At 43.1% G+C, this 25357-nt stretch overlaps 1 protein-coding gene across 1 annotated transcript in view; it reads right to left on the bottom strand.

The window, feature by feature from the left end:
* Positions 1-25357, bottom strand: part of ano1b (anoctamin 1, calcium activated chloride channel b) — a gene marked incomplete at its 3' end in the record, with an annotated part of 124489 nt that overhangs the window by 64516 nt on the left and 34616 nt on the right. The gene's annotated exons all lie outside the window — the stretch shown is intronic.

Below are 25357 nucleotides of genomic sequence, written 5' to 3'. Positions count from 1 at the left end.
TACATTGAAAAAACATACTCTCAAATAAGCATTTCATGTTATCTTTACCGTTTGCACATGTATTCATTGATACAGTCATGTTTTTTGCAATTTAACTTAAATGAGTCTGCATCATGTGAGGCTTGAACTGGCAACCTTCAGGTTGTGAGGCACGCGTTTAAGGGAGAAGCCATTGGACCAACAGACAGAAACCTGTGAAAAAGGAGATCGCTCAGATGATACAGTTTCACGCAAATAGCTGGAAAATCCTGGGTTTAAGTGTTTTTCAAACTGCTCAAAATTGCGGACAATCTAAGGGCGGAGCTTACTGGTCAACGTGATACATGTGTTCCTCATGAGTCAAGGCACATGTGTAAGCAGGTTTAATGGCTGTCGGCCAAACGAGACATGACTTTTGCCTGTTTAAAGTTTGCATTTTCAAAAAATCGCTATAGCGCCCCCCTTTGACCAATTGGAGTAAGATTGGTTTCAGTGATATTTGAAATGACCCTCAACATTACCGCAAAGTTTCAAAGAAATGTGAGTCTGCATGTATGTGTTAGGGGCAGATGAATAATTGTCATAAAACTGCAATATTCATTGGCTCATTAAAGCTTCATTTTTTCACTTATGGAAAATCTTTTGCATCAGTTTTTCGGCATAGGTTCAAAGTTCATGTGTAAAACGTTTCGTGCAGATTACTAAAAAATCCCAGGAGGAGATAGGTTTTAACTGTTTTTCATATTATTCAAAATGGTGGGAGATCTAAAGGTCAGAGGTCAAAAGTCAGAGTGTGAAAGTTGTTGATCATGAGTAGACGCATATGTATATTGAAGTTTCATGGCTGTAGGTCAAACAGGGCATGAGTTGTACCTGTTCAAAGTTGGCATTTTGCTATAGCGCCACCTTTTGACGAAAGATTGTGAGAATTATTTCTTGATAGTTTTTCATGACCATCTACCATATGGCCAAGTTTCGTAAAAAGCGTATGCCAAAAGTGGGAGAAGAAAAAAGAGGGGAACATTAAAACAGGTCCAGAGCTGAGCTCTGGCCCCGTAATGAGTCAGAAGCTATAATTGTGGGTATATTTTTCATTTTTTGGAAGTGACTCCTGGAAATTGTCTTTCAGCCTTTGTTTACTTTTGAGCGCTGAGTTCCAGAAACTTAAGTCCCAACACTTCAGTCCCACAAGGAGCTTATGTAACACACTAGTCCCAACATCCGGGGTCAGATGGTATTTTTAGCCTTAAGGAGTTAAAAAAGAAAGGGGAAAAAAGACAGCAAAGGAACCTCACAAGCGTAGGACGCGGAGGAGCGCCGGCCGCGGCACTCCCCGGGGGGAACATGTGTGTGTGTGCTTGGGTGATCGGGGGAGCAGGAAGTGGGGATGAGATGTGCGCTTCTCACAAGAAACACCAGATTGTTTTTCGTTGCTCCATGGGTGTGTTGTGTTCCCATAACTCAGTTGAACTCTTAAAATAATGTAGTCACATCACGTTATGTACACAAGTGACTCTCAAAACTTTTTTTTTTTAATTTCAAGGGCACCCAGTTTGACATGCATGAGGGTACAGAGAGTGGACCCTCATTTGATACGACTGTAGGCAACCTAGCCTGGTGAAGATCTGCGCTCTCTGAGGAGCACACTTTTCTGTGTTCCTTTCTTCTCTATTCTCTCTTTCCCAATTCTAACTATTGCTGTAACTGCATTTTGCACTGTGGTCGCCAGTGGTGGAAAAGGAACTCAAATATTTTACTTGAGTAAAAGTACCAATACTGCAATGTAGAAATACTCTGTTACAAGTAAATGTTCAGAATAAAAAAAAAACACTTGAGTAAAAGTACAAAAGTATTCGTATCAACATGTACTTAAAGTATCAAAAGTAAAAGTACTCGTTACGCAGAATGTCGCGTTTCACAAGTTTCCAAATGTATAAAAATGCTTTGAAAATAGCAGATCTACAAGCTCACAACCCGTCGCAAAGCGACGGTTGTGCAGATCTGCTATTTTCAAATAGCCTAAGTATGCATAGGCTGAAGTGGTTAATTTATGTTTTGTAATGATATTCAAAATCTACAAAGTAACTAGTAATTAAAGTTGTCAAATGATTGTAGTGAAGTAAAAGTACAATATTTACCTCTGAGATGTATTGGAGTAAAAATATTATTATTACTTAAGTACAGTACTTGAGTAAATGTACTTAATTACTTTACACCACTGCTTTTCTGTGTTCCTTTCTTCTCTAGTATGTCTTTCCCAATTCTAACTCTTGCTGTAACTACAATTTGCAACTACATTTTGCACTGTGGTCGCTATACCTTCATGGTCTATACCATATTTAAATCGTTTTGCTCAATAATTTAATAAACAATAACATGTTTTGTTGATCATATTTGATGTCATGCATTCTTTCATCCTATACCTTGTTCAGCTTCTATAGTTCAAGGCTTTACTCTTAATACTTGAAAAAGTCAAACTAACACTAATCTAAAAAAAAACTAGTCAATTCCTCAAACTAAAAATGACTCATCATGCACTCGTAAAGGTGAGGTAAAGATAATGGAAAAACCAGTCGTGTAAAGTAGTTTTACTCGAGTACTGTACTTAAGTACAATTTTGAGTTTTTTTTACTTTACTGGAGTATTTCCCATTTTCAGTACTTTTACTTCTACTCCACTACATCTCAGAGGCAAATATTGTACTTTTACTCGACTACAATTATGTGGAAACTTTAGTTACTAGTTACTTTGTAGATTTCGATTATTATTACAAAACATACATTAACCACTTCAGCATTATATACATTTAAGCCATTTGAAAATAGACGATCTACAAGCTCACAATGCGTTGCGCTGCGACGCATTATGAGCTTGTATCTGCTATTTTCAAACGATTTTTACACATTTTATATACATTTGAAAACTTGTGAAATGGGACATTCTGCTAAATGAGTACTTTTACTTTTGGTACTTTAAGTACACTTTGATACCAATACTTTTGTACTCTTACTCAAGTACATTTTTAATTCAGGACTTTCTATATTATCTATAATATTTCTATATTGCAGAATTGATACTTTTACTTAAGTAAAACATTTGAGTACTTTTTCCACCACTGGGTAAAACCATAGCAACTCTGGTTCAGAAGCATATAATGACATAATGACATAATAAAGCTCAGATGTAATTAGCAGCTGAGACTGTTGACCACATTCTCCATGGTTTTTATCTCCGGATGTGGCTCTTCCCCTCTCCTCCTTCCCCTCTCCTCCTCCGTCCCCTCTTCTCCTCCTTCCCCTCCTTCGCTCTCACGCCCCCCTCCCTCACGCCTGCTCTTTTCCTCCAGTCTAACCCTGCTCTCTAACCCTGCGCTCATCTATCTTCCTTTCTTCTTGTCCTTTCTCTCTGTCACAGAGCGAGACGTGCGTGTAGCCGTGCTGCTGTCACACACAGCTGGTCTGTGTCCCGAAGACCTCGTCACTCTCACCCTTTCCTCTATAGCCCTACAGTGTGTATGAACTTTTTCTGTGAACTTCTCTCCGTTTCTTACCTTGGTCAGAGTTTTACGTGCTCTTGTCTCACGTGTGACTTGAGGCTTACTTTAATCTTGCGTCCCTTTTCTAAGACAAATATTGTTTTGTCTATCGTTAAAGCTTGCCTCCGGACATGTTGAGTATAGGCCTATGTAAAAACATTGCGGTGAGTAACATGTTGTTTAACATTCTCCCCAAATAAAAATAAAAATAAAAACAATTCTGAAGAAAACTCTCATTCACTGAAAAATTCTGAATCTATGGATATTCAAAATAAGCAAATATTGGCCTTACGTTCCACCCACCATCGCTGCTCAAAGCCAAGTGGTTTCAGGTTTAAGCAAGTGGCTAATTTGCATGTTAAACTATGATAGGTTGATGGGTTTGTTGACACCAGTGAACATCAAAGTTGCCTTTCTAGCACTCAACCACATAGTGCAGTGGTTTACAAACTGGGGGCCACCAGGGGGAGCAATTGGAAAGGAGAGGGAAGTGAAAAATGTGAAAAAAACCAAAAAAAAACATATACATATAATGAATTTGGGGCGACCATAGCTGAGTGGTTAGTGAGCCCACCTGGGGAGCCAAAGCCCCTGGTTGTCCCAGGTACGATTCCAGGCCAGGCCAGCAATGTGTCGATGTGTGTCCCTGAGCAAGACTCTTAACCCCTAATTGCTCCCCGGGCACCATTGGAGGGAGAAGGCTGCCCACTGCTCCTAGTTGTTATAGGATGGGTAAAAAGCAGAGGACGAATTTCACCTATGTGCATATAAACATATATACATATAATGTGACAAAAATAACACCCCAAAGGAGTGGGGACTATTCTAATTTATATATCACAGCATATAAAATGTCCACCACCACTGTGGCCTTCCCTAAGGTAACATGCCTGATTGACTGTCGCCCTCACCCCTATTGTCAGCAAATGCTATACCTGCCTCAATGCATTCATGCATTGCTCATGGTAATTTGCATACCGTCTGACGATGCAATTGCCATGGCTCTTCTCAACCGCTCTCTCACATTTGGAAGAGAGAGGACACCATGACCATACAGCAGTACCAGCCAAGCTCGGCACAAAGCTCAGAGAAATAGGCCTGCAGCCGAGCATGTGTGACTGGATACTCGACTTCCTGACAAATCGCCGCCAAGTGGTGAGAATGGGCAACATCATATCCGACCCCCTGACCCGCCCAACACAGGAACCCCTCAGGGCTGCGTGCTGAGAGCTCTCCTCTACTCCCTGTACACACAACAGTGATGGGCTGTATTGTCAACAACAACGACTGTTTACTGTACTTTTTTTCCCTACCCGTTTATATGACGTTTTTGCATAGTAGTGTATATTTATCTGTCATTAAATGTTTCGATGAATTGAGTACAAAAGACCTCAACGGAAACATGCTTTCTTGGGTTTAAAATCCTCTTAACGGACCTTGTATTGAACTGTACTGCCCTGTGCTTGTCTTTGCAAACTGTTAATAAAGTATTCAATCAACCAATCAATCAATCAATCAACGAGACTTCCTGCCTATGGGATGATGTCAGATCACTGGCACTTTGATGTCAGGAGAACTGAGCTCTTCGTCCCTTTCTTGAAAACTACAAATATACTGTGCTTGTAGGAGCTTGTACAAAGTAATAATAAATACATTTATAAAATATATAAATATATTTTTTTACACGTGTACACCTGCGAAATGAAAAAGAAGTTGAAGTTGACTTGGGATTCCTTTGCATGGAAAAGTTTGGGAATACCCCTGATTTGAATATTACATCAAAACAGCACAGTTAATTAATAGAACACAATAAAGCATAAATATAACCACGCATTATTGCAGAGACCAGATATGTGACAAATAAACAGCCTAACAGTCTGAAGGGCCACATTTGTCTTTAAGAATGTCCATAGTGCAGAGTCTAAAAGCTGATCTAGTGATGAAAGTGTCCAGTTTCAAACCTTTTCGTAGGTCATTCTGGTCTCTGGCTGCAACAGATTGACGACCACGACAAACCGAGTGCAGTAGTTTTTGGGACCTTCAACACAATCAGACGAACAGAACGGGTGTTGTATATGTTACAGGGAAATTGGCATTCCAGGGAAATTGAAAGGGATAGGCTTGTTTTCACCGCCCCTCAGGCAATTCTGTAGAATCAACGCTAGAGGGCAATGCAAGCCAGACATGAGCCCCACACCACACACGCACGCATGCACAAACGAGCACGCGCACACACACACACACACACACACACACACACACACACACACACACACACACACACACACAGCACAAGGGGGCGGGCTATGTTAGTGCAGTGAGTGAAACTTGGGGCAAACGCAGTCCACACAACATCATTTACGATTCTGTGCCTATCGGTACATAACTCGGACGGCGCTTAAGTCGACTAGCAGACCATCGGCCGGTCGTCACGGGCACTCGCGCCTGGAGGCGCTCGGGTGCGACTCCTCGGCCTCAAGGTCTGCTAAGTCGGCGCGCCTCCGTCATGGTCCAAAACTATACTTTATCAGCGAAAAAAAAGTAGTCCGCGGTTGTTTGAAAAAGTAATGTCCGAAGCGGGAGTCAAACCCCGGCTCTCAGTGGTAGTGGGTGGGGAGTCCAATGATTATCGAAGTGCGCCACTGAGGCTTGTACTAGTGGTGTAAAGTAACAAAGTAGATTTACTCAAGTACAATTTTGAGGTATTCGTACTTTACTTGAGTATTTCTCTCATATTATCCATTTTATTTTCAGTGTTCCCCTAGCGTAGCTTCCTGGTTACTATGTTGTTGTTAACTCTGCGTCGTCCTCGCATCAAAGCCCCGCCTCGCAGCACCGCCCCGCGCATAAAACAAGCGCTCCCCTGTCAATTTCCCTGGAATGCCATTTTCCCTGTGACATATACACCAGATGAGGTATGCAACAGCTGACACAGATAGGGGGGTGACAAACCAAGGAGAAAAAGGAGAGAAACATTTGTAACTCAAATCTTTGCTTCTGGGGGTCCCCGGAACAAAACATTTTGAGATGGGGGTCCGCGACCAAATACATATCTAAAAATGTTTTGTAAATACTTTACTTTACTTTACTTTATTTGTTTATTTAGACAGGACAGAGCATATTAATGAACGTCACATGAACGTAAATACACCGGATTTAGCAAAGATGCTAATTTTCATCCGCAGTCCTCACACAAAACAGAAAAACAGAAAAACAATAACATCAGAAAACAGACAAACGGTGAAATACAATTACATTACATCACATAGCCTAAAAAAAACTAAAATATGATCACAAATGGTTGCAGCTTTGGTTTTCAAGCAACCATCTTTTCACATTGAATTTAAAAGATGGAAATGTAGCACAATCCCTTATATGTAGAGGAAGGCCATTCCATGCTACACAACCCTGTACTGAGAGGACATTTTGACCGAAGGTTGTTTGCCGGTGCGGCACTTCACAATCTCTTCGAGTGGTTGCTCTGGTACTGATTCCTCTTTCAGGCTTCCTTTTAATGAATTCCCTTAGGGGGGGCGGGCACAGACCATGTAAGGTCTTGTATATGACCCCAACCTGTTTGAACTTTTTGAAATTGTCGAAGCTAAAAAAATTGAGCCTCCTGAGTATGTTACAATGATGATAAGAGTGAGGCTTCCTGTCAAACACCTTGAGCGCACTTTTGTAGAGCTGTTCGATGGGTTTTAGGATCGTCACGCCTGTGCAAGACCAGTTTGTAAAACAGTACTCAATGTGTGATAGGATCATACAGTGAAGATACGATCTGGCAGCTCCAACTGTCAGGAAGGGTCTAATTTGTTTAAAATTTTGAAGGTTGAATTTAATCGTATTTGTGACTTTCTTCACATGTTTTTTAAAAGTTAGGGTTGAGTCTAGTATGACTCCGAGGTACTTGAACTCTGGGACAAGTTCAAGTTCCTCCCCACCCAGAAACACATTTGAGGACTCCAACACAACTGGTCTTTTGGAGAAGGCCATGCAGACTGTCTTTTTGGCATTCAGGAGCAGACATGAATCTATAAGCCAGTCTTGAATGCTTGTCAGAGCTGAGGTTAAGATTATTGACACCTCTGCATAGCTTTTACCATGGGCAAGTACAACGGCATCATCTGCATACATCTGGACATGTAGATTATTACATACTTCAGGTAGGTCATTTATGTACAGTGAGAACAGAATTGGACCTAGTATTGAGCCCTGGGGGACACCGACCGAACAGGTGTGGTAGGGGGATTTAACACTGTTTACACTTACACACTGTTTTCTGGTGGATAGATAGGAACTAAACCATTGTATAGCTTCTGGGGAAAAATTTAAATGTGTTAATTTGGACAGGAGGACCTGGTGACAGACGGTGTCAAACGCCTTCTTGAAGTCCAGGAACACCGCCATTGCACAGGGAGCTCTGTTCAAATCACATTTCAATTTTTCTATGAATAGGCAGTTTGCTGATTCAGTGGAGTGAAAGGCCCGAAACCCAAACTGCATGGGATGCAGTGGGGTGTGGCCTTTGTCTAGATGTTTGATGATAGATTTGACAATCCACTTTTCAGCCACCTTTGATATAACTGGTAGGATGCTTATGGGTCTATAATTTGATATTTCAGTTTTAGCGCCAGATTTGTAGATTGGTGTTATTACCGCAACTTTCCATTGAGGAGGAACAGTGCGTTGTCTGATGGACAGATTTACCAGATGTGTGATCGGTGCCACCAGAGCATCTGCATTTGTTTTTAAAAAGTTTGTATCGAGCCCATAGGCATCCTTAGCTTTTGATGCTTTTAGTGATTTGATGATGTTTGCCACCTCGGTTTCCGTAATTTCCTCCAGATTGAAGATGGGGAGGTCTTTTTGGACAGGGCGGGGTACAAACTTTGATGGATTAAACATTTGTGTTATTTCTTTGACAGAGTTTAGAAAAAACATAATTAGGGTACTAGCAAGGGTTTGGGGATCTTTCACCAGGGTGTTGTCTATTTTTAGTTCTAAGCTATTATTGTTCTGTTTGTAGTATTTCCCTGTCAGTTTGTTTATGCACTCCCAGACTTTCTTACCATTTCCTTTTGCACTCTCTATGATATAGGTGTAAAATTTTGCTTTTGCCTTCCTTAAGAATTGGGTGACTTGGTTTCGTACATGGGCAAATTTCTGTCTGTCAGTTGTTAAACCAGATTTTAATGACTGTTTAAGTAGTATATCTCTTTTTTTCATAAGAGCTCTGCAATTTTCATCAACCCAGGGTAGGGTAATTTTTTGCCCTTTCCTTTGTCTCCTCCTCCTGGTGAAAGATTCCATTACACTTTGTATTTTGGACAATAAAATACTGCATCCCATTTCAATATCATCACCACATGTGTAGATGTCATCCCACTCAACCCTTTTTAGGGCAACCTCAAAGCTGTGTTGTAGATTCTTTGGGATGGTGCTGACCATTGGTTGGGGCTGGGTTTTATTGAACCGTTGTTTTGAAAGTTTTCTGGCAAAAAATATTATATTATGGTCTGACAGACCTGTTAGGAAATTATATGTTTTGGTGATTCTTTCCACTTTGTTGGAAAACAGTAGATCAATTCTAGTTGCTGAGTGGCTAGTGATTCTCGTAGGCTGCTCTATCATTTGAGTGAGATTGTAGTAATCTGTTATTTGTTTGAGATTTTTCCTAATCTTCTTGTCATCCCAATTTACATTTATGTCACCGATTAATATTACCTCTTTGTTAAAGTCACAGGCTGTCAGAATAGATTTTAGTTGCTCATAGACTTCAACCTTGGCTGATGGTTGGCGGTATAAACAGATTAATGTAAAAGACATTTCAGCTGAGAGTGTGATTTCCACACCGACACACTCTGCCTTGATCTCATTTGGCCATGTAATCTGTCTACACTCCAAGCTGCTTTTTACATAAAGCAGGGCCCCCCCACCCTTCCCTGTTGTACCTCTGTCCCGTCGGAAGACATTGTACCCGGGCATGCTTACTAGAGCATCTGGGGATGATTGGTTCAACCAAGTTTCCGTCAGTCCCAAACAGTCAATGTTTGAATTCCTAACATTATGTTGCTATATCAGTGGTGCTCCAACTTTTCCATGTCAAGGACCCCCAAAATGATATGTATTTGGCCGTGGACCCCCATCTCAAAATATGTTGTGCCAGGGACCCCCAGAAGCACAGATCGGAGTTGAAAATATTCGCTTTAAATATATATATATTCAAATATTTGCACACATTTCCCCCAAATATAGCAGATCTATGAGCTTGCATATCTGCTATTTTTGAATAGCCAAAGAAATCTTAAAATGACACAGATGCGTTCCCGGTCTTAATGGATTAATGTGGCACAAGGAAGTGGCTATGCCACTTTCATATAGACTGTACAGCAGGAGTGAGGGATCCTACAAACACATTAACCATCTACTGTATATAATATACTGGGCAATGTAACTGAACAAGGTAAGGGGTCCCCAAATAGATACGGGCTCAGAATGAAAAGAACCAGATGTATCAAGAGTGTCAAGTTTATTCCACAGTTTCCATTAAAACCAAGGAGTATAACATTAATGTACCAATAATAAGGGGAAGAGGGGGATTACTATGACCGGGAGGTTGAGATCTTAAAATGGGGCTAATAGGTGATAGGGGGCAAAGTTCTTCTTTTACTTTATTACTTTATTTGTTTATTTAGACAGGACAGAGCATATTAATGAACGTCACATGAACGTAAATACACCGGATTTAGCAAAGATGCTAATTTTCATCCGCAGTCCTCACACAAAACAGAAAAACAGAAAAACAATAACATCAGAAAACAGACAAACGGTGAAATACAATTACATTACATCACATAGCCTAAAATCAGGGCCTATACTCTAGGGGCCTTACATTAAGAGTGTCTGCTAAAATGCCTCAGTTGTAAATTGTAATTTGTACAAGCATTAATCTAGCAGAGGAGCCGAAAGTGGAGCGCATTCTGTAAAGAAACCAATTTTAGATTTGACCTTGGATAGAGTGTTGTGTCGACATTATTGTCAAATATTTGTATTGTATTGAGGGCACAAAGCCTTTCTCACCAAATCATATGACTTTGGTCTTAGAGATATTTAACTTAAGATAGGCCTACAGTAAGCTGGAGAAGGCCTGTTGGACTCTTCGGAAATGATCCTGAAGTAATTGACAAACTAAATCTATAGGGAAGGTCCGACAGTGTAGAGAATTGTGTAATTCCCATAAAGGTGAATGGATGAATCGGCTACAGAATCGGCTACAGATCTGGCTATGTTATTTATCTCCCTTTTCAACTTCAGGAACATTGCCAAACTCCGCCCACACTCACCCTGCCAGATGCTGAGAAACGGGTCCTTTGTCTCCTCCAGCCTACGCACTACTCATCAGGATCCCTAGCAAGAGCCTGCAGAGGCTTCAATACATTCAAAACAGCGCTGCTAGGATCCTGATGAGAGTGCGAACATTTAACCACATCACACCCACCCTCCGTTCACTTCACTGGCTCTCCATCACCTTTAGGACTGAATCCATAACAAAAGTACTTTTAAAAAAAAACATATCAAGAGATATCTTGCCAAGTAACTTGTCAAGTATGTAACTGTTATTTGTGTATTTGTTTAATTTGACTGGACTGATAGATTTCATTTTATAATGTTAATTGGTCTTTTTGTATTTTAATTTGTATTTTTAGGTGTACATTTGAATTGTATTTGCTTTGTTCAGGACCCCAGGAAGGCTAGAGGCTCATTCATGTGTCTCTAATGGAGATCTTTTAATAAACAAACATAAACATCTCCAATCTGACTCATCAGCGCATCCAGTGTCCTCCCCCCCCAACTCAAAGAACTTCTCAAACCAAAACCCTCCACTCGAAACCTTCGCTCATCCAAAACCAACCTTCTCCTTGCCCCCATCTTTTCATTGTTATGTTAAAGCTGTTCGAAGTTTGATCAAAGCAGCCCTTCTACTCCCAGTTCTACTACATTCTTCCACACGATTCAAACTCTAATCGGACCCCTCCAAAAGATTAAAACCCCAACCTTCCCCTTTCCCCCCTAAGAGCATATATCACACACACACACACACACACACACACACACACACACACACACACACACACACACACACACACACACACACACACACACACATACCCCACGCCACTGTCTGGGACCATATGAGTTTGTTTATTGACAACGTTCATGTTTATCCAATTGAATGATGTACTGTAATACTTTTTGTCTGGGTTCAATGTTTTAAAAAGCACCATATCCTTTTGTTATTGGAAACTGGAAAAAAATTAAGGGAAGATAGAATGTGAATATTTGTGTTGACAAAATACTGATTTACTTTCTTATGGATTTCTCTGTTGATTACTAATTCAGTTTCACATCAGTTATATAATTTTATATTCATTATTATTATTATTATTATTATTAGAAGCGAAAATAGCAGTTCTAAAAGCTAACAATGTGTCGAAATGTGATCTGATACAGTATGAGCCTGTGGATCAGCTTTTTTTCTTTCTTTTTTTCCCCTTTGAACAATAGGTGGGCTGCAGCCAGCCAGACGCTATTCCTTTGTTGGGGTCCTTGCCCTGGAAAAGTTTGGGAACCCCAAAACAGGCAAAAATTAGAAAACAATTTAATGTATATTGTGTATATGTATATCTTGTTCATTATTTATTTTGAATCTTAATCTTGTCTTATTATGTTTATATTGAATAAACATAAACCTATGCCATCAAGTCATTTTTGATTGACAGTCTATTGTCTATGGTTCTTTAACTTGAATGAAAGAGGGGAAACAGAGAAATGTAAACCTGGACAGATTAGGCTGAATTTACTTTGCCAGTTACTTACAGCAAATGAGGCGCAGTTTACGGAGCTAGTTCAGGCCAGGCAACTCAAGGGATGGGCTAACCGATCAGGTGACTAAGTCACATGCACTCTTCTCCTGGTCGGTGGGTTATAAGTAATGCTCTGCCTACCTGCTCAGTCTGGTTGCGCTCTTCTGCTGCTCTGACGTGCGACGCTGCTGCTGCTGCTCTGCTGCCGAGATCCTGCCGGATCTGCTGCCCTTGCTTGCTACGTATGCTGCTGACCATGAATAGTCTCATATTGTTTCTTGGTTGATGGTTATTTGCGTGCTGCCATTGTCCATGCTGCGCTAATCATAGCTACTCAGCTGTGTGCTACTGGTTCTAAACGTGGTATTACTTTCTTTACTTAAGTTAAAAATCGCTTGCTAAACGCTCAGCTCAAAAGCAGTAGCGTTCGTCATTGATCCATCTCAGTATGGTCAACTAGAGTGTAGAAATAGAGTAACGACACGCTTGATCCCGCCGCAAACGGGCTCCTTCGGTATAGTTCCAAACATTGGGACTGCTGCCTCATTGAGATAGACGGAGCACTTCCGCATTCCATTCTTACAATGGGAGTCGACGCTAGTGTCAGAACTCTCTTTATGGCACTGGGTTAACGGTAGTTCACCAACAGTGTTGCTTAAGTTTCTGTTTCCTTATCGTAAGCAACGATGGGCTTGGGGTTCTGTTATGGTCCCCTTCACTAGGCAAAGAAACACACCTTTATGGAAAGTTTAGGGTATTTATTGAATATTGGAAACATAGAATAATGGAGGGAAATGAAAGGGGTTCCGGGGAGGGTCGCAGACCCTGGAGTCTTTGGGGAGGAGGTCGTTAGCGTGGTCGGCATGGCGGCTTGGACGGCTGTTAGCGTAGTCGGCACGGCACACATGGACTGTTACCCCCAGCAGGAACCTGAGAAAGGGAAAGGAAAGAAAGGATGGAGGGAGGCGGAGAGAGACAGAGAACAGAAAGGAGTAGTGGAAAGCACAACCTGTGGAGGTGAAAGGGGTGGTGGAGGGATGCAGAAACTACGAGCTTGAGTACGAAGTACGAAAAGCGAGTAAGGGGTTTCTGGGTAGTTCTGATGTGTATAAATAGCGCCAGGTAGATTGGTAAAAGGGGCGGAGTAAAGGTGTGTATCCCCGCCTCCTGAACATCTGTTGTTCCAACGCCATTTCACTAGGCAAAGAAACACACCTTTATGGAAAGTTTAGGGTATTTATTGAATATTGGAAACATAGAATAATGGAGGGAAATGAAAGGGGTTCCGGGGAGGGTCGCAGACCCTGGAGTCTTTGGGGAGGAGGTCGTTAGCGTGGTCGGCATGGCGGCTTGGACGGCTGTTAGCGTAGTCGGCACGGCACACATGGACTGTTACCCCCAAAGAGAGACAATGAGAGCAACAACTAAACTAAAGATTATGGCTGGTCTGATTTGGTAAGCCCCATAAAAAAACGTGAAAACTGGTCTGGACTGGGGAGCAGTGTGGCGTGGTGGTGTTATAACCGTGTGGCGGGACTAGAAAGGGCTAAATTAGCTAGGGCTAGGGGGTTTGGGGGGGTTCTGGGGGCATGAGGCCCGGGCGTGGGCTCCGCCGCAGTGGCTGCAAACGTGGAGCAGCTTGCACGAGCTGGCTGAGCAACCTAAGTCGTTAAAGTTATTACAAACCATGCTCTTGCCGCAGAACAAAACGGGGCGCCCACGCCGGTCGGTGGTTCGGTTGTTGGCTGGGTAGATGGGTGAGGGGGTGGGGGGATGGCAAGGGGGAGCTGGGGAGGGAAGGGGAGTTGGGGGCTGGAAGGCCACAGTGGCTGGCGCCGGGGTGGGGCTGGGAGCTGCGAACGCGCACAAGCTGGCGGGGTGGGCGGAGTTGCCGCATAGTGAGCAGGTTTCTGCCACCCTGCCTGCGGAGAGCCGGCAATACAACTCGAGGTCTAGGCGACCCCAGTAGGTGCCCAGGTTCCACTGCTGGAGCCTGGCAGCGGCTGTGGAGGAGAACTGGCGGTGGTACTCCTGGAAGAGGATTCCTCCGAAACGGATGGCTAGATCGAGTACCACCGCCATGTAGTCGTCCAGCTCCTGTCGCCGGGCTGGGAAGACGGAGCAGATCACGTCTCTGTAGATGCCGAAAGCCAGGCAGAACTCCGCAACGGTGAGTGGAGCGGAACGGGTAGGGGTGGAGTTGCGGAGTTGTATCTGGATGCCGCCGCAGTCCAGGAACCGTGGCTCGGTGTTGCTGTCGGAGGGGCGGAGGAGGGAAGCCAGGTCGACATGGTTGCCCTGAAGGATCTGGTTGCGGAGGGCAGGTGGGATTGGTTGGGGGTTCCTGGACAGCGCGTTGGCCGGTGGGTCAACAGGTAGGGCTGTGGAGAGAGAAAAGGGGGGGGGTGGATGGGGGGAGGGGGTATTGAGGGGAAGACAGGAAAGAACAGGGGGGGGAAGAGGAGCGATGCCACCGCTGGTTGTGGCAACCGGATTTGACAGGGTGGCATACGTGGGAGGGAAGGAGAAGACAGGCGGTGCCTGGGAAGCGCTGGTGCCAGGTGTGGCCACGGCAATGCTTGGGTTTTGAGTGGCAGCAGAAACAGAAGAAAACTGGGTTGGATGTAGGGATGGTTGTGTGGGGGGGGGTGAAAGTGCAGCCTGCTGGACAAGGGATGATAACAGAGACAGAAGAGACATTAATGGGTGGGGAGCAGGCACAGGGTTGACATTGACAGGTAAAATGCCGGAAGAAGGAGTAGTGTTGGTAGTAGTATTGAGCGGAATAAAGGATATGGCTGCAGGCTGGCTTGTGGAGGCGGTGTTCTGTGCAGGCGCTGCTTGGCCAGCCCTGAGGGATCCGGTGCGGTGGGTGACGTCATCAGGAATCGCCGCGCTGAACCGGGAGACGCGGCGCGTGACGTCATCGGGCGGCGCCTGGCTCGACGGAGGCCCCGGTGTTGTTGTTGTAGCTGGCAGTGTTGCAGTGAACAGCTGGAAGAGTCCTGCCTTGTTGGTGGAACGGGGGAAAGCGATTCCGCGAGCACGGAGCTGCTTCTGGAGTCCCACCGTGGTCCAGTCCTTGATGTCGGGTGGCGGAGTATGGGCGCTTGGGTTGGAAGAACGCGGCAGCGTAGCTGGGATAGCCGGCGGGGATCTCCGAGCTGCTCTACGGTGTTGGTGGTCTGAGGTTCTTGCGGGTTGTCGGCCCCGCTCCCGTTCACGGGGCTGCGGGCGATGGTGTGTGGATGCACGGGACCGATCTGACCTTGCTGGGGTGGACTGACCGGGCGATGAAGCGATGGTGGACCGGAGGGAGAAGCTGGATCGCCTGGAAAAGGCTGAAGAAACTGAGGCGCTGGGGGAGATGGAACGGCGGGACTGGTTAGAAGGTAAGTTGCTTCTAGTACTGCGGGAAGTGCTGGGTTGAGTGGACGGGATGGTGGGCTGACTGGGCGAGATCAAGGAGGGCTGACGTCCCCTGGTGATGGGCGTCGGGCTCCTCGGGATGATCCCGCTGATGTTGTCGTCGTCGGACGCGAATAGTTCGAGTGACGGTGAACTCATGATCAAAATGCAGAAACTACGAGCTTGAGTACGAAGTACGAAAAGCGAGTAAGGGGTTTCTGGGTAGTTCTGATGTGTATAAATAGCGCCAGGTAGATTGGTAAAAGGGGCGGAGTAAAGGTGTGTATCCCCGCCTCCTGAACATCTGTTGTTCCAACGCCATAGTTTAGCGTGTATTTGTTCAAAGTAGTTCACTTTATCTCAAGATTGGGTTTCTAGACCTAGTTGCTTGCTTCTCTCTCAAAAGATGATATCACCGATCTATGACGCGCGCTGATATGGCTGGTAAGTGCTACTGCCATGGTAGAAAGAGAGAGAGGGCATGGCGTCACTTTGTGAGTCGCTTTGCTTGTTTTGGCTCTAATGTTCAGATTAATATCTTTATGTAGGCTACTGGTTAAAACACGGATATGCTCAGTTGGCTGCATCTTGCTTAATTTATAGTTATTGTATTCATGGATAGTTCAGTGGCTTTAGACGGTACTCTTATTCTGAAGAGCTCGTCCACCGGATGTTGTTTGAGGCTTATAGTTGATGACCGAACACTTCTCTACCCATGCGAAGGAGAGAGGGAAAGCTAACTTGTGAGTAGTGTTCAAGAAGTAGTTGCACTGCAGTTTAAATGTTAATGCTGCTAGAATTCATTGAAATTAGTTATCTCTCGTGTAGCTATGTCTGGCATCTATTTGCAGAGTAGGAAAACTCACTGTTCATGTTGATGCTAAAGTTGCAGCACTAAATTGCTGCCATCATCTCAATGTTCATGTTAGTGCTGAGTTGCTGTACTAAATTGTACTAGATTGCTGCCATCAACACAATGGTCTCCATTATGCTAAAGCTCCTCACTGCATGCTTCTACTGTTCAGATAATGCTAGTCGTTCTTCAACTGCTACTAACTGGCTGCTGATCATGATTAGGCTAAAACTGCTGACATTGTTTCTGCAGTCAATGCATGCTACTCATACTAGTGCCATCATGATGATCATGCTAATTATGTTGACTGCATTCCTAGGCTACTGCATTAATGCTACTCATTCTGCAATTGCTGGCAAAATGTCTGCTAATCATGATTATGCTAATGATGTGGACTACATTGCTACCACTGCTATAATCGACTAATGCTGCTAGTACTAAAATTGCTGCAAACGTGCCGATCATGAACATGCTAAGTTACTACTAGTGCTATGGCCACAACCTCATTAATACTGCATTCATCTACCTCACATTTAGCAATTGAAAGCAATATCACGCAAAGTCATTTATCAGCATTCATTGATATTCTGCTTTGTGTTTTTTCCATGTCCGGCTTAATGCATGGTGATGGGATGCCTAATGCCGATGGGGATGAGTGCTGTTCACCTTGGATACTGGGGAAGTCAGGTTTGCAGGCCTCGTGTCTTCAACAGTGACAGTGTCAGTGTCAAATCATGTAGCAGTTCAATTGCTCTAATATGTGGTGGAGGTAAAGTAGGCCGTTTCATATTACGATGAAATAATCAAATGAACTTGCAGTGCAGATTAGACGTTATTGGTTGCATTCTACCGTTGTTATGCTCTTGTATTGCTAAATTACACTTGTTAAGGATCAGGATGAGCTAAAGGGATTCTCATTTTGCTGCATACACTTGGATAAGAGATGGTAGAGACGTTGTAGCACAGGCTAACACGGTACGTTTGCTTCTTGTAGAAGCTTTAGATTGTCGTAGCACAGCATGTTCGCTTATGTGGAAGCTTTAGATTGTTTGTAGCACAGGCTAGCTCAGCATGTTTGCTTCTATGTGGAAGATTAGATTGTTGTAGCACAGGCTAGCACAGCATGTTTTGCCTATGTGGAGGCGAATTGTTTAGCACAAGCTATCACAGCATGTGTTGCTTCTTATGTGGATAGCTCTGGATTGTTTGTAGCATAGGCTAGCACAGCATGTTTTGCTTCCCACGTGGGAGCTCGGATTGTTCGTAGCACAAGCTAATTCAGTTGTTTTGCTTATGTGGAAGCTTGGATGGTCGGTAGCACAAGCTAAACACAGCATGTTTTACTTCCCATGCGTAAAGCTATCAAATTGATTGTAGCACAAGCTAACTCAGCATGGCTTGCTTCCATGTGGAAGGTATATGGTACAGTATATAGGAAAGTTGGTTGCCAAGTGATGTTGTCATGTTATGAGCAACAAGCTTACAGAAGTAAGTTATTGCAACAGGATAGATGGTGGGGCTTTAGTAGAGTCAAGATATCAGTCATTTGTCAATGTTGGCTGGTGCGCACCAATCCGCGAAATATCTCGCAGGACGGATAAAGAGGGACTCCGATCCTGGCTGCTCCTGTTATCAATAGTTACACTATGTTGATGGGCTCTTTGCTTTTCTCATGCTTATCAAAAACTGGGTGACTGGAAGTCTTTGTCCCTGTATAAAAGGCGCTGCTTTATCCGCCAGATTGGGATGCTCACGGCATATTTGGCACCACATCACGGTGTGTTCATCACTGGTGACGAGTGTTGCAGCGCAACCAGCAGCTTGCGGTGTGCAACTGACTGTGTCAGGATTTGAGGCCACACTCGCGCATTGGCGTGCAGCATGCGTCCCCACACATCCACAGTGAAGCACGCACTTTTCACTGTGGATGTGTGAGTGGCTTCAGGAAGTAAATTCCTGTCCCAGCGGTCTATAACGGCGTCATCTCGTCCAGGGTGGCTTACCATAGTAATTGCAAGAATAATTCTGCTCTGGTTCTAGATTCCAGGTTGAACTACCTACGCTCTTGGCGGCTCTGTGAGCTCTCAAGGCAGCGTGAGAGAGCTGCTCGAGATGTGGGCTTCTCAGTGTTCTCAGCATTATGCTGCAGCATCTACTGTGCGGGCCAGCACAAGGCTCTCAAGGCAGCGTTGAGAGAACTGCTTGAGATGTGGGCTTCTCAATGTCTTCTCGGCACCTATGCTGCATCATCTACTGAGCTGCCTAGCCTCGCTGCTAAACTCTGCTAAATCAATTCTGCCAACCCTCTGGCGTCTGGCTCTGTTGGGCCGATTCAGACTTGCAACAGATGGCATTTCGTGCTAAATCTATTAGGCTATGGATGGAGAGGGATATCGGCGTTAGTTAATATTATTCACATGTTACATGTCTAATAATCTGCGTCAAGCTCTGCAAGCTATAATTTAAGCTTGTATACCATATTCTTTCTGCATCAACCGCTATGATGCTAATTGCTAACATGCTGCCACATGGCGCTTAACCCATTTAGACCAAGGCAGATTTAAAAAAAAAAAAAAAAAAAAAAAAAAAAATGGCAACATGAACCCAAAATGGGTTAAAGTGGTCATAGGATGGCCGGGCTAATCCAGAATTGCAATAACATTGTGTTTGTCTCTCCATCTGTAGGCCTAAACTTGAACTGGTTCACTGCAAAGCTGCGAGAGATCTGCTCAAGCTGCGGGCTTTCTCCATCCTCCGTATTGGTGTAGCTACACCTGCAGCGCTGCTTGTCTTCTGCTTCTCTAAATCTATGGGGCGATGGTCCTCAGGAGCTTACGTAGATATTGGTTTATAAGGATGACATTCTGCAGGCAAAAAGCTCATGAGTATGAGTGCTCTCGCTGTTCTATCGCTAATTCAATAAATGCTGCTTGAGCATTATTGACGCTTTAATTACAACTCGGGTGGATTGCTGGGGATTTAGTTTAGTGGTGATGTCATGGTGCTAAAAAATGTTGGTTTATTTATAGCGCTAAAAAATGTTGGGCTTTCCTTGGTAGCGCTAAAAAATGTTGGGCTTTCTATGGCAGCGTTAAGAAATGTTGGGTTTCTATGGCAGCGTTAAAAAATGTTGGGTTTCTATGGCAGCGTTAAAAAATGTTGGGTTTCTATGGCAGCGTTAAAAAAGATTTGGGTTTTCTATGGCAGCGTTAAAAAATGTTGGGTTTCTATGGCAGCGTTAAAAAAGATTTGGGTTTTCTATGGCAGCGTTAAAAAATGTTGGGTTTTCTATGGCAGCGTTAAAAAATGTTGGGTTTTTCTATGGCTATGCAGTCAGGCTAATCATATCAAGCTCAGTCTATTAGTAATTGCTGCTTCAGGGATCGTTGGGTACTGATTCAGATTTTAAGTAAAGATAGCACGTCTTTACACACATAGTCAGTACACTTTATTTATTATGGATGATAAACAATAGTTATCATTCATCATAGGATGACTTATTATATATATATATGTGTATATATATATAGCAGATTTCTTTGAAAAAGAAATAAATATAGAATGTCCTCTTCGAATCCGATTTGGTGCGGCACAGCGTGGACACCATATTAGGATACCGTCTAGGACTCCTGAATTCAGGGATCAGCAGGTACCTGGATTCATCAGGCTTGTTGAACACATGGATGCATGCTTGCATTTGTTTAGCTTAACAATCAAATGCTGAGGAACTCGGACATTTCATCATGCTTAGCTGAACACAAAGTTCATGGAGCTCCACCATTCTCACAGATGGTTGGTCCGGCGTCAGGCTCTGTGTTCCCAAGCGGTTTTGGGGGTTCTTGCTGTTTTGGGGGTCTTTATTCATTCCCTGTAAATGCTATTTGGCATGTAACATTTATTAAAATGTTATTCTTACAGGGAGTGAATGGATTCAGAGTCCTGACGCCAAACTATGCTTCCTTATGCTTTCTATATCCATGCTCAAGCTTGCTCAATAAATATATATTCTAATCCAATCCAAGAGTTGTCTGACTGAAATGAGGCGCAGTTTACGGAGCTAGTTCAGGCCAGGCAACTCAAGGGATGGGCTAACCGATCAGGTGACTAAGTCACATGCACTCTTCTCCTGGTCGGTGGGTTATAAGTAATGCTCTGCCTACCTGCTCAGTCTGGTTGCGCTCTTCTGCTGCTCTGACGTGCGACGCTGCTGCTGCTGCTCTGCTGCCGAGATCCTGCCGGATCTGCTGCCCTTGCTTGCTACGTATGCTGCTGACCATGAATAGTCTCATCCCACCTCCTCCCCGGCATCCACCTGTAGGTTCTGTTTCTAGATCCCCGTGGGGGTCTTTATTCATTCCCTGTAAATGCTATTTGGCATGTAACATTTATTAAAATGTTATTCTTACAGGGAGTGAATGGATTCAGAGTCCTGACGCCAAACTATGCTTCCTTATGCTTTCTATATCCATGCTCAAGCTTGCTCAATAAATATATATTCTAATCCAATTCAAGAGTTGTCTGACTGAACTAAATTTACTTTGTATTCAATCATTTAGCAAGGATTTTGTTTCACCTATAGATGTCACTGTTCTCTTCTTTCAGTCTTTTTCTTTGTTTTTCACCAAGGCATTGTGGTCCTATGTGTTCAATTCATCAACAAAGCATACACAACTAACAAAATGATATAATACATGTCATCAACAAATACAAATACTATATGTACAAAAGAGATTGGAAAATTACATTAACCTCCCCTTGGGGTGTCCTGATAGATGTTTTTTTAGGCCAATATTGTAAGAAACCAGTTACACATCCTTTAATGGATGGTGTCATGGTATTCCACATTTTGGTGGCAGAGCAATAGAATGAGAACTTCCCCACGATTGTTCTAAATTTGTGTGGTACCAGATCATGGTCGCTCCTCTTGTGTAGTGGCTGTGGGTGTCACTCAGTAGGTGAACATTCAGCTTAAATAGCCCATGCCCATCTACAACTCACACAGTGTCTTGTTGCAACGTGCTGTGAACGTGTATATCAGCTATTTTCAAAGAGATTTGGTGTAGAGTGAAAAAAAAATTACTTTTATGCCCACGGTCCAGCAGGGCTATGTTCCTTACATAGCCCTGCTGGACCGTGGGCATCAAAGTAAATTGGTACGTTTGTTTATTTTATTTTCCTCCTAGTGAGAGCATGGGGCCTTTAGGGATTGCAATGTTGGCCGGCTCAAACCTTTATGGGTTGGGTGCAATGATCAGCATGGCCTCTAAGGTTTGCCAAGACCTTTAGACTTAAGTTTATGCATGGCAATGCTAGAGCACATGGATTACATGATGATATGTCATTATTCTTTTTGGCCTTTATGTCTGTGCACAGTAGTAAACCCTCGATAACCATTTCAGGAAATGAGGGTATCATATCACATCGTTGAGTATCATGTATGGAGGTCTATTTTTATTTAATTGGAATGTTGGCTATGGCTTGGACAGTGGTGGCAGCAGGCCACGGTCACATGATGAATGTGCTAGGAAGTACTCCACTAATAAAACAATAGCTCTGCATAGATATCTGTTGCGAGTGCAATAAATAGATCCTTGATTCGTGCTTTTTATGTTCAGTTTATACTGTACATCTACGTATGGCTCCCTAGAATAGACTTGGATCACAAGAGCTGACCAGTGTTTATTTATATAGCGTAGTGGAACTCTAAACATCCTATGCGAGTATGTGTTCTACTTAATCATCATTGTGATTCTTAAAATGGCTTCACAGGCCCCGAAGTGATCTTGGCAAAGTGATGTAGAAATCTATTAGCTGTATAATGTTTTCTCCTAAATGGCACTGCAGTACTTAGAATGCAATCAATTCACTAATTCATCACTCACTACTAAACCCTAATTATACCTGTAGATATTTACCAGTTGCTGCTGCTGCTGGTGTCCACCCCCCCCCCCCCCTGACCTGACCTGACCTCAGAGAGGTCCTACCTGAACACTTGAACTTTTGGCACTTCTTATATTTATTTGTATTTATTTATTTTTTTGCACTATGATGTTGGTTTGCACTGTCTTGTCCTGTCTTGCACCAGTCCTGTTATAAACTACGCTCCACTGTACCAAACCAAATTCCGAACATGTTTACATGTCATGGCAATAAAGTCTTCTGATTCTGATTCTGATTCAGTATTTTTTTCTTTTGAAACATGGATAATAAAGTAAAGACCTTTTGTCCATCAATGGGGTTTTATGCTACCGTATGTTGGAAGGGCAGGAGTAAATGTAATCTTTAATGGAATTGGAAATAAGCTTAATCTTTTGAAACTCTTTGTCACGCTATATTCACCCAGGCCGCAGTAATGTGTGGCAGCATATTGTGAAAGGGTACCATCTGTTTGGGTGTTTGTTTGTTATCAAGATTGGTTGTGCAGTCTTTCATTAAACTTGGTGCCCACGAGAGATTACTAACTTTTGGGTTGAGAAGGTCAAAGGTCAATGTCAAGTTGAAACTTGAAGGACTGATCGTCAGCCCTGAAGACACACTTATGTTTTGGGTTGAAAGGGTCAAGGTCACAATTGAGGGTACAAGAGATGTTAGTGTGGGCAGGGTTTGGAGGTGGAGGTGTTTGATTAAATTCTACTTTTAGCTAAATGCAAATGATATTATCACTAATTGTTTCAATAAAGCAGGAATCCGTCATGTTTATCTCTAGGCCTGTCACAATTATTACAAAACCGCCTAATCGCAATTATTTTAGATAATCGCAATTCTTTTTGCATAATCGTCATCGTTTCCATGTTGAACATTTTTCACACATTTCAAATATAAAAAGAGGCGAAATAGCTGATCTACAAGCTTACAACGCGCCACTTTCGTGACGCGTTGTAAGCTTGTAGATCAGCTATTTCGGCTTTTTTTTATAATGTATAAAATGATTAAATATGTCAATAATTTCTTGGTATATTACTTTGTATGTTATTTGTCATATAGGCCTGTAAACATTTTTTATTACAAAGCCTAAAAGGCAAACAGAAATTATTTTTTTATTCATATGTTCAATGCCAAACACACAATTAAATCGTTAATCACAATTATTTGACAATTAGACACGCAATTATTTGACAATTAGAAAATTTGACGATAGAAAATTAATCGTCAACTTAAATTTGTAATCATGACAGCCCTATTTGTCTCACCATTCCGATGATCCAAGACAAACAGAAACGTGGAGTTAAATGTCATAGATACTGTACACAGACATACATACTGTACCCATATAGCCATTGATACTATAAATGTAGTTGTAACAGTGTACGCATTGTGTATGCAGTGCAGTATGCAGTGTGTATATAGTGCATGTGTATATGTGCAGTATGCACGTGTGTATGTAGTTCATAGTGTATGTGTGTGTATGCAGTGTATATCTAGTGCAGTGATTCTCAAAGTGGGGTTCGGGGACCCCCAGGGGTCCTTGAGAGGATTCCAGGGTGTCCCCTGCAGAATTAGCTAATATAGCATCAAAATCAGTTTAAGAAATAGACAAATCCGCAGAGCGCTGTGGTGTCAGACTCCTGCTGCGGTGTGCATTCTGACACCGCAGTTATGACAGCCCAGGGGAGCGCTCTGTGGATTCGCCTATCAGCTAGTTCTTTCAAAATAGCCGATCCACAAGCTCAATGCAACGTGTTCAGAGCTAGATCTGCCGCTAGATCTAATCTTTGTTGGGGTCCCTGGCACAAAATATTATCAGGTGGGGGTCCTTGACATGAAAACGTTTTTGTCTGAAATATAGGAAATGCATTTGTGCAAAAAGTAATTGCTGGCAGCAGTTAAACTTCTGAGCTCACTTGACATGAGTTTCACTTGGCTAGTGTCCTCTGTTGGCAACGTGTGAACTTCTGTGGTGGACGAGGGGTGGAGAGACCGTAGGGGAGAGAGCGTAGGGGAGAGACCGTAGGGGAGAGAGCGTAGGGGAGAGACCCTAGGGGAGAGAGTGTAGGGGAGGGGCAGATCACACAATGGAGCCTTGACAACTTTCAACCTGGCCACCCCTATTTTGGGCATGTCATATAGGCAAAGAAATGCAACAAAATCGTCAAAAAAAAAAAAAAAAAAAAAAACGTTCAAAGCAATGCAAATGCTGCATTGTGTGCTTGTAAATTAGATGGGCTATTTTCACTCTGCAACGCCATCGTATGACAAAGTATAAACTAGGGCTTAAGTGGGTAATATCCTTGTCTATAGTCCCCATCCTGAACCCATCCATTATCACATTACATGAAAAAAGAAATCAGTAATATTTGTCTTTTATGTATTTTTGACACTAAACCTAAACCTCCCACAGTTAATTGTAGGCCAGGGTTTCTGCAGAGCTCTGAAACTTTTTTTGCTGACTAATAACTAATTTATTATGAATGTGCCCTATGACTGACAGACTACCTGACTCATTCTCTTCCTGTTGATCGTTACTCACTTTTATTTTTGGTTGTGACAGACAAGATCAATTCCTATTGGTGAGATCGAGAGACCTTCCTTTATACAGTATAACAACCAATGACCTACACCTCTCTCTCTCTCTCTCTCTCTCTCTCTCTCTCTCTCTCTCTCTCTCTCTCTCTCTCTCTCTCTCTCTCTCTCTCTCTCTCTCTCTCTCTCTCTCTCTCTCTCTCTCTCTCTCTCTCTCTCTCTCTCTCTCTCTCTCTCTCTCTCTCTCTCTCTCTC

Source organism: Gymnoscopelus braueri (assembly GCF_963280865.1).
Source record: "Gymnoscopelus braueri genome assembly, chromosome: 9".
Taxonomy (NCBI): Eukaryota; Metazoa; Chordata; class Actinopteri; order Myctophiformes; family Myctophidae; genus Gymnoscopelus; species Gymnoscopelus braueri.
This window is presented reverse-complemented; position numbering and strand designations above follow the sequence as displayed.